The sequence below is a fragment of the Panthera uncia genome, chromosome D2 (genome assembly GCF_023721935.1).
Source record: "Panthera uncia isolate 11264 chromosome D2, Puncia_PCG_1.0, whole genome shotgun sequence".
Taxonomy (NCBI): Eukaryota; Metazoa; Chordata; class Mammalia; order Carnivora; family Felidae; genus Panthera; species Panthera uncia.
In genome coordinates, this window is record NC_064818.1 from 56291759 (window position 1) to 56300733 (window position 8975).

An 8975-nucleotide genomic window follows, 5' to 3' on the forward strand; every position below is an offset into this window, starting at 1 on the left:
GAAAGGAGCAAACAGTTAACTGGTGTAGCAAGGAGGGGAACTACATATTATGTGGGATCCAAGTCTCAAACTTTTTCCTTGGCAATCTTAGGTTCTTTTAGATTATGTTCAGTATCCTTCTGTCTTGAGTCCTGCAGGCTACCCCTCTACACAAAATGCCGATCTTGGAATAAACAAAATGCTTTCCAGGCCATTGCTAATTTTAACACTTTGACTTGGAATTGAGCAACACTGCCTCCCTGCTGAATGGATAGATCAAGCAAAAGACTCTTTAGAGGCGAACATTGCCCAGACAAGCAGGCAGCCAGGTAAAGTGAGTGTCCAGGGAGAAGGCAATAGGGTCAAAAGAAAGAAGGACTAGTATTCTTCCTGCCTTATGAGTTTGCTATGACGTCTATTCAAGCATCCTCACTACCATCTTCCTCCTGGATGCTTTCCTCTTCCTTTTTTTCTTCAAAAGAATTGGGAGGGAGGAACTTGGAACCCACACATCTGGGTTCCAATTATTCATCTGGAATAAATTTCTTTAGAATATACTCTCTGGGAAATCTGAAGCCTTCAGGGCTGAGCAGCGTGCCCCATAGCGTAATAGACAGGCCAGGCTGGGCCAGCCATGGCCACTCCATGAACCTCTAAGCAAGTCCGCACTTGCTTGTTGTACTCAATCTTGCCCCTGATACCCAGGAGGTCTAAACTTAGGAACAAATCAGATAAGGGAGGAGTTTTTCACACTTTGGACTTCAAGTGCAAAGTGCTTTGGAATAGTTACATTTAGGTGTATGCTGTTACTAAGGGTAGGATGTTATTTAGAAGCTGACTTGTGTGCTGAACAAGCATTTCTTTAAGAACCAAAGCTGCAAGAGGAGATCTGTTCAAGTATCGCTGTGTGGCAGGGACACCTGGGTGGCTCTCCATTAAGCGTCCAACTTCGGCTCAGGTCATGATCTCACGGTTTGTGAGTTCGATCGCAGCATCAGGCTCTGCACTGGCAGTGTGGAGTCTGCTTGGGATTCTCTTTCCCTTTCTCTCTTTGCCCCTCCCCATCTTGTGCGCTCGCGTTTTCTCTCTCTCTCTCTCTCTCTCTCTCTCTCTCTCTGTCTCTCTCTCTCTCTCTCAAAATAAATAAACTTGAAAAAAAGCCACTGTGTGGCTAAATAGTGGGCAATAAGATAAGCTTAGAGACCCTAAGGCTGTGCTGTTCTCTCACTGTATTGAGTTCACTGTTGTTAAGGAAAGTGATTGCTTATCAACCTCTTCCTTCAAATTAGCTGGCTTGTTTCCTGGGCATGACTTAGTGGAACTATCATCTACTTTTGCTTCTCATCCCTCATTTCTCTCCTCCCTCCCATATGTATGACTCGTCTCCCCACCAGCATACAAGGATTGGACCAAGTGAAGTTCTGTTGTTGCTTCCTAATTCATAGAAGGGTATGTCCAGTAAGGCCTGAGGGTCTAATATTAGCATCTGAACCAGGCACCTCCATGAGCAGAACTTTTTTTAAAGCTGCTGAGATTTGTATAACAGAGACATCAATAGGGTGACAACTATTGATGATTTTATCCACTTGGTGAACATAATTAAGTTCCAGGCCACAATGTAGAAATTGTTGTGCTATATAGTTTTTGTACTTAAGAAGCAGTATAGCGTATGGTTAAAAGCATGGCCTCTGGAACTAGATTTCCTCTGTATGCCTCAGTTTCCTCATTTGTAACATGGAAATAATAATAGTTCTACCTCACAAGGTGAAGATTAGATGATTTAATGTAATTAAATGAATTTAAAACACTGACGTGCAAGACAGTAAGTACTCAGTATGTTCGCTCTCACCATCATCATCGTCACAGATGTTGTTTACAAGCACTTGTCTTTGAGATTTGAATGAGGAGCTACATAGTAGAACAATGCATAGGCTTCACACCCACAATCAAAATCTAATTTTGCCTCTTAATAGTTTTGAAACTTGGGAGTAAATCTCTTAACATAGCTGAGTGTAAATTGGGACAAAAAGATTTTTGCTTAGTGCTGACACACACACACTTTTAACACAGTTGTAGAAGTTGTTGTTGTTGTTGTTGTTGTTGTTGTTGTTGTTATATAGTTATACTTTGGTCCCTGTGTAGCTCTAGGGTAATGGTTAGGCTAATTCTGAAATTTCTCTGCCCTGGCCTCTTGCAGACATACACTCTGAAATTTTTTAAAGATGGAAAAGAAAGCAGAGAGCACAAGTTTTTAAATATTTAGAGTCCTCCAAAAAGTCTCTGTAGATATCTGTAAAATCTCAAAGCAACTTAAAGGTAACAAGACAGCATACTTAATATTTAATTAAAATATAACAATGTTAATAATAACTCTTTGTGTTTCCATATTATCTCTTTCTGAAGAATACAAAGTGTCTTAGAAACACTGTTCCACTATTCCCTCTACATTTCAAGGTGACTATTGTCTCCTGTCAAAAAACACAAAGGAAATTGATAGACTTAACAAAAAGGAAATGGATAGACTTAGCAAAAAGCAAATGAAGACACTTCAAATAACAGAAGAGTGGGAAGACTGTAGACCTTAAGTCATAAGAAAATTTCCTCTTCTTGTCCTGTTTCTCCCTAAATGCATGACAAATACAGCCTCTTACTTCTAGAGAAGGTCTTAAGCTTCCCTCTCCCTAACCCCTCACCCAGGTTGGGATATCCTTTTTTTTAATTTTTGTTTTTTTAGCATTTATTCATTTTTGAAAGAGAGAGAGCATGAGCAGGGGAGGGGCAAAGAGAGAGGGAGACACAGGATCCGAAGCAAGCTCCAGACTCTGAGCTGTCAGCACAGAGCCCGACGCAGGGCTTGAACCCACAAGACCAAGAGATCATGACCTGAGCTGAAGTTGGATGCCCAACCAACTGAGCCACCCAGGAGCCCCTCCTTTTCTTTTTTAAGTTGGGTCATGTTCAAACGTCCTATGCTTGATACAAGATGAAGGTAGATGAAGAGATAATGAAGGAAACATTAAATGGGCTTTCCAAGAACATATTTCTTTTTAAACAATTCCTAAAGAGATCAAAAGCAGTGTAATGTACTGTCCTAATCTATTCCACGCAGCTAGTGAGGTATATAGAAGCGTATTGCTGACATTTCAACATCCAGCAGTAGAGGGCAGCACTGCCCTTCTTTTGCAAAAGGCTGAGTGCTCATAAGAAGGAAAATAAAAGACACTCTTGACTACAGTGTCTGTGTGTTTACTTTTACCTAATACTTTAGAGGAAAAAAAAATTAGAGTCTTTTTCTTATTGTTTAGGTGGTTAGGTAGAAAGAAGGTCAGAGCCTGTATTGCCTTGAAGTAACTGGTGAAAAACATAGAGTATGCTCAGGATATGGGTTCTGCCTAGGAAAGATAAACAGTAGCTTGACCCTGTGCAATCAGATAGGGTTATTGTATGAACAGACCTAATTCTCCTGCACTTTCTGGATAGAAATCAATCTACTGAACTAGCAGGATGTGGTTTTAAAAATGTGTGTAACTCATATGGGCTTAGCCCTGATAACTGCTTTTGAATCCTAATTCACTGACTTTATTCTGCTGTCTGAGTTAGCTTTCCTCTCTGTCACACTTGGATCAGATCAGACCTACCTCAGTTATACCACTTGTATTATGACCTTAAAGTATGATGTCAGACATGATGGTAAGGAATGTCTTTCATGAGACTGTAGCTGTCTAAGGGACTATGTATATCTGGCGGGGAAACTGAAAGCTTGTATGCTGGTCCTCATTCTATTGGACTATGATTTGAGTTTCTCTATCCTGTAAGTAGCAAGAAAAAAAAAACAACTTATTTTGTACTAAAAGTTACTTCACGCTCCTTGGCAGGATGACAGAGGAGAGAATAATCTTTAATTTCAGCAAATATATAACCATAGTGTCCATAGCACACTTGGATTCTGCTCTAACCCTCAAAACGTTTGTGGCAGCAAATCTTCAGTGCCTATTTAAATAAATTCTGCCAGGAGTAAGAGCTGGAAGACGGGGTCTAGTTCCCAGCTCCCTGTGTGAACTTGGAAAAATTACAACCTCTGAGCCTTTGTTTCCTCATCTGTTAAACAGAGATAATGTCTTCTAGATCTAGCAGTAAAAGGGTCACTTTAGAAACTACATATTAAAGCCCTTTGAAAGGCATTTAAGTACCTAACGAATATTTCTATAACTGTAGCCCAAAGAGATTCCTGCCTTTTCTAAAAATAAGACTGTGTGTCTTTTCTCCTCCTGTGGTATCATTATATTACCTGAGATGGTTCATCTTCATGGGTACTTAACTTTCTCCTCCAACTCAATTGCTTGTTAGTTCCTTGAGAACTGAAACTATCAACTATACTTCCTGGTATCCTCTATAAGAATATATTTAGTACATAATAGGTACTCAAATAAGTGTTGGTTGATGAAAAACAAAAACTAAAAGGCAGAATTGACTTTTTATTTAATTGTGGTAAAAAGAAAACACATAACATTTACTATCTCAACCATTTTAAAATGTACGTATAGTACAGTGGTGTTAACTGTGTGCACATTGTTGAGCAACAGATTTCTCGAACTTTTTCATCCAGAATTCTTCAAAACGATCTTCCACATCTCATGGTGTCCAAAGTGCTTCTTTATCGATTGACTGGACAAAAACAGGAAACTGATATAGGACTATGGCCCTGTGGCTAGGGATGTGTGGAACAAGGAAAGCAAAAGATGTCCTCTCTTTTTAATCTTTCCTGCCCTCATAGAGGTTCTGTCCCAGTGGCTCTCTAGCCCACAGATGAGTCATTTTCTATAAACTTGGGAACATATGCCAGAAAGGGCAGTGCCTCTATAAAGTGCATTCACAAGTCATTTGCATCTAACATATAATTAAACATTTATATGAAGGAAACTATTACATTAAAATATAAACACTTGCCAATTGATTTTCAGAATCTTGACTTCTATTAATTACTGAAAATAAAGTACTATTTTAAATCATTAATGGTACCACAGTAGCATTTTTATTTAGCTAGTATGGGTGAGGACTGGCATATTGAGGGAAACTGTCCTCCCCAAAGACCCTGCTTTGGCTATAGATATGTGTGCTTCTAGGACTCTTTCAGGGTAGCATGTGCTTTTAGAAACTGCATCTTTTCAAGCACAGAGCTTCATCTAAAGTAACTTAATTATCTTGTCACATTCATTTAAGATAAAAAAAATTTGGCTTTTTCTTTTGTACCAAGTGAAAACAAAAATAAACTCTAGATGGATTTAAGATTTAAATATTTTAGGGATGCCTGGGTGGATCAGTCAGCTAAGCGTCCAACTTTGGCTCAGGTCATGATCTCACAGTTCATGGGTTCTGCATCATGCTCTGTGCTGACAGCTCAGAGCCTGGAGCCTGTTTCAGATTCAGAGCTCACACTCTGTCTCTGTCTCTGTCTCTCTTAAAAATAAACATTAAATTTTTTTTAAAAAGATTTAAATATTTTAAACTACTAGCAAAATATGGAAACTAAAGGAGATTTTTATTTTTTTAAGTTTATTTTTGCGAGAGAGACAGAGCGAGTGGGGTAGGAGCAGAGAGAGAGAGAATCCCAAGCAGGCTCTGTGCTGACAGCAAGGAGCCCAACGCAGGTCTCAAACCCACGACTGTGATACCGTGACCTGAGATGAAACCAAGAGTTGGACGCTTAACTGATTGAGCCACCCAAGTGCCCCAGAAAATAAAGGAGATTTTTAAAAACAGAATTAGAGTAGAAGAGACTTTCCCAATCATGACACAATCTCAGAAGCCATAAAGAAAAACAAAACTGACTTTGTATGGTGATGGACACCATAAACAGAAATATGATGACTTGGAAAAAATATTTGGAGCATGCTTATCAGTCATATCTATTATATGCTCAGAGCTTCATTGTACCAATAGAAAAATGAATTAAGGATATAAAAAATGAATCAAGAAAGAATAAATACAAATGGCAAACAAACATAACCCAAATCATCCTTATTATTAAATTGAAACCATACCAATTTACCCATTTTTGTCCACCAGACTGACAAAAATTTTTACATATTGATAAATGACATTGTTGAGAGTACAGGAGAGAAGGCACTTTCATGCACTATTGGTAAGGATGTTGATTCATGAAAGTTTTTCCTGGCAATATTGGTGAAAATTAAAATAGGCATACCATTTTACCAAGCAATTTCTTCTCTAGGGATCTATCCTAAAGACACTTATACAAGTTTGACAAGATAGGTAGGTACAGAGGTGTATACAGCTGTGCATTGCAGTGTTGCTTTAACAGAAAAATAGTGAACAGTGACACTTTCCAACAAATGTATCATTTTATAATGTAAAAAATCAAGTTTTTATTGAAAAAAACATATTTGAAAGAGATTTCACAAGAATACAGAGACGGTAATGGAGTTAGAATGTATTATGCTAAGTGAAATAAGTCAATCACAGGACAAATATATGATTTCAGTCATGTGGAATTTGAGAAACAAAACCTGAACATATGGGAAGAGGAAGGAAAAAGAGAAGAACGAGAAACAAATCACAAGAGACTCTTAACCAAAGAGAACAAACTGTGGGTTGACAGAGGGAGGTAAGTGGGAGATGGGTGATGGGTATTAAGGAGGGTACTTGTGACGAGCACTGGGTGTTGGATATAAGTCATGAGACACTGAATTCTACTTCTGAAACCATTTCACTGTATGTTATCTAGCTAAAGTATAAAAATAAATGAATTTTTTTAATGTTTATTTATTCTTGAGAGAGAAACAGACAGAGCATGAGCAGGGGAGGGGCAGAGCGAGAGAGGGACACAGAATCCAAAGCTCACTCTCTGTCTGTCTCTCTCCTTCAGAAATAAAGCTCACGAGCTGTGAGACCATGACCTGAGCTGAAGTCGGATGCTTAGCCAACTGAGCCACCCAGGTGCCCCTAAATAAATTATTTTTTAAAAAAGATAGTCTCTAACAATAAATAAGTAGAACCGGAAAAAAATAGTTCTCCAAAGCACGACAGATATAGTCAGTTAAAACTTCAGAAGTTAGGAGAAACTACTTTTAATAAAGAATAATGTGGTGGTTTAGAGCTAACCTGGAAATCAAGAGAACTATTAAAAATCACTTGTTGATAAAATAGTGATTTTTAAAAATGTAAATCCCGGACTCTATATCCCAGGATGTAAATAAAACAGTTCCCGACAATAAATATTGGCTGAATGAATGAATGAGAACAATACTTCCATGAGGGTTGTCATAAGACTTAATGCAAGATTGCCTAAGGATCAGTGCTTGATACATAACAAGTGTTTAGTAGGTACTAGTTCACTACTTTCCTGGAGGCCAGTTTGAGCTTCATACCTGCCTGGCACATTACAGGGGGTTGTTTATTTAAAACCGTGCATATAGTGCTTACTATATGCCAGGTACTGTCCTAAGTGCTTTACAAACACTAACACTAACAAACACTAACAAACTGCAGTAACAGCTGAAGTAGCTAGTCTTATTATCCCACTTAACAGGTGAGGCAATTGAAGCAAAAAAGCATTTGAGCAATTTGCCCAAGCTAGCACAGCTAGACAATGGTGGGGATGTGAATACAGACAGTCTAGCTTCAGGGCCCCTGCTCCACTGTGCCATGTTGCCAGTCACGTGATAAAAATTTATCCAATGAAAGAATTAATTAGATGTTATGCTTATTAGAAATTACATTGTGCTTTTATTCTAGAGAATATGTTATGTTAAATCATACCTGAAAATTAATCCTGCAGTATCCCTTTGAGGTAGAGCATATTTTTTAAATGTTTAAAATGTATTACTGGGGCACCTGGGTGACTCGGTTAGGCATCTGATTCTTGATTTTGACTCAGGTCATGATCTCATGGTTGGTGAGATTGAGCCCTGCATTGGGCTCTGCGCTGACAGCATGGAACCCACTTGGGATTCTCTCTCTCCCTCTCTATCTCTGCCCCTCCCCCACTAGCTCTCACATGTGCTCCCTTTCTCTCTCTCAAAACAAATAAAACTAAGATAAAATTTAATTTAATTTACTTTAATTTAAAAATGTATTATTAGTTCTTGAATTGTGTTTTAAAAGACCACAGGCAGTCCTTGTTCCTTCAATGAAGTCACTATATTTGTTTTCTGACATCATAAACTTTCCATACAACGGTTCCAAGTTCTAAACAGAAAGACATCTGCTCTAGAAATGGAAGAGGCATAAGGGCTTACAGAGAAGAATTACATAACAAGATCAAAATTATTTAGAGGGGAAAGATTGTGTGAGTTTTAATCTTCCATGTGGCTAACGCAATGGACCTATAGACTTCTTGAGAGTTTTGTTTTTTTTTAGTTTTAACCCTAATTTAACTTCAAATCATAACATAATACTACCTTTTCTTTTTCACGATTTATTCATTCATGCATTTAATTCATTCAGTTAATAATTATTGACCATCTACTATCCGTCAGGCATTGCACTAGGTGTTAAGGATAACATGGTGAACAAAAAGGCTAAGTCCTTGTCCTCATGGCTTCTCTAATCTGATGGAGAAGACACATAATAACACTGCATAAATGAAATTATGAACATCACAGCCTTGGTAAGTGCTATGTGGCTTAGTGGAAAAGGGACATGAAAGTATATAATAGAGGGAATGAATGTAGTTGAGGCTGATTCTTCCCCTCTCAGAACATTCCCTCCAGCATGGGTAGAATCCATCTTCTAATTCCTGCCCCAGCAGCACCTCTTAGATCCTACAACTTGCACATATTAAGCTTACATTTCTGGAATCCGTTTAGGCAGCCAATGTATTCAAGAAAAAATGGCCCATTAAAAATAATATCTTTAATTTATTATTTTCTTATTGCTTCTAGTTCTTTTTTTCCAAAAGACAAAAACACCAAAACATCAATTGAAAAATCTAATTTCCATTAGTAATATATATATATATATATATATATATATAT

The 8975-nt window shown here is 38.0% G+C and overlaps 1 long non-coding RNA gene across 2 annotated transcripts in view; it reads left to right on the plus strand.

The window, feature by feature from the left end:
- Positions 1–688: 688 nt before the first annotated feature.
- LOC125932869 (uncharacterized) overlaps positions 689–8975 on the plus strand; it is a 36220-nt gene continuing 27933 nt past the window's right edge. The window contains exons 1-3 of one of the 2 annotated variants that reach the window (XR_007460774.1): positions 692–3790; positions 6482–6604; positions 6866–7728. This is a non-coding gene — a long non-coding RNA (uncharacterized LOC125932869). Of the gene's footprint in view, positions 3791–6481; positions 6605–6865; positions 7729–8975 lie in introns of those variants that run through there. The other variant, XR_007460773.1, reaches the window with a different exon arrangement.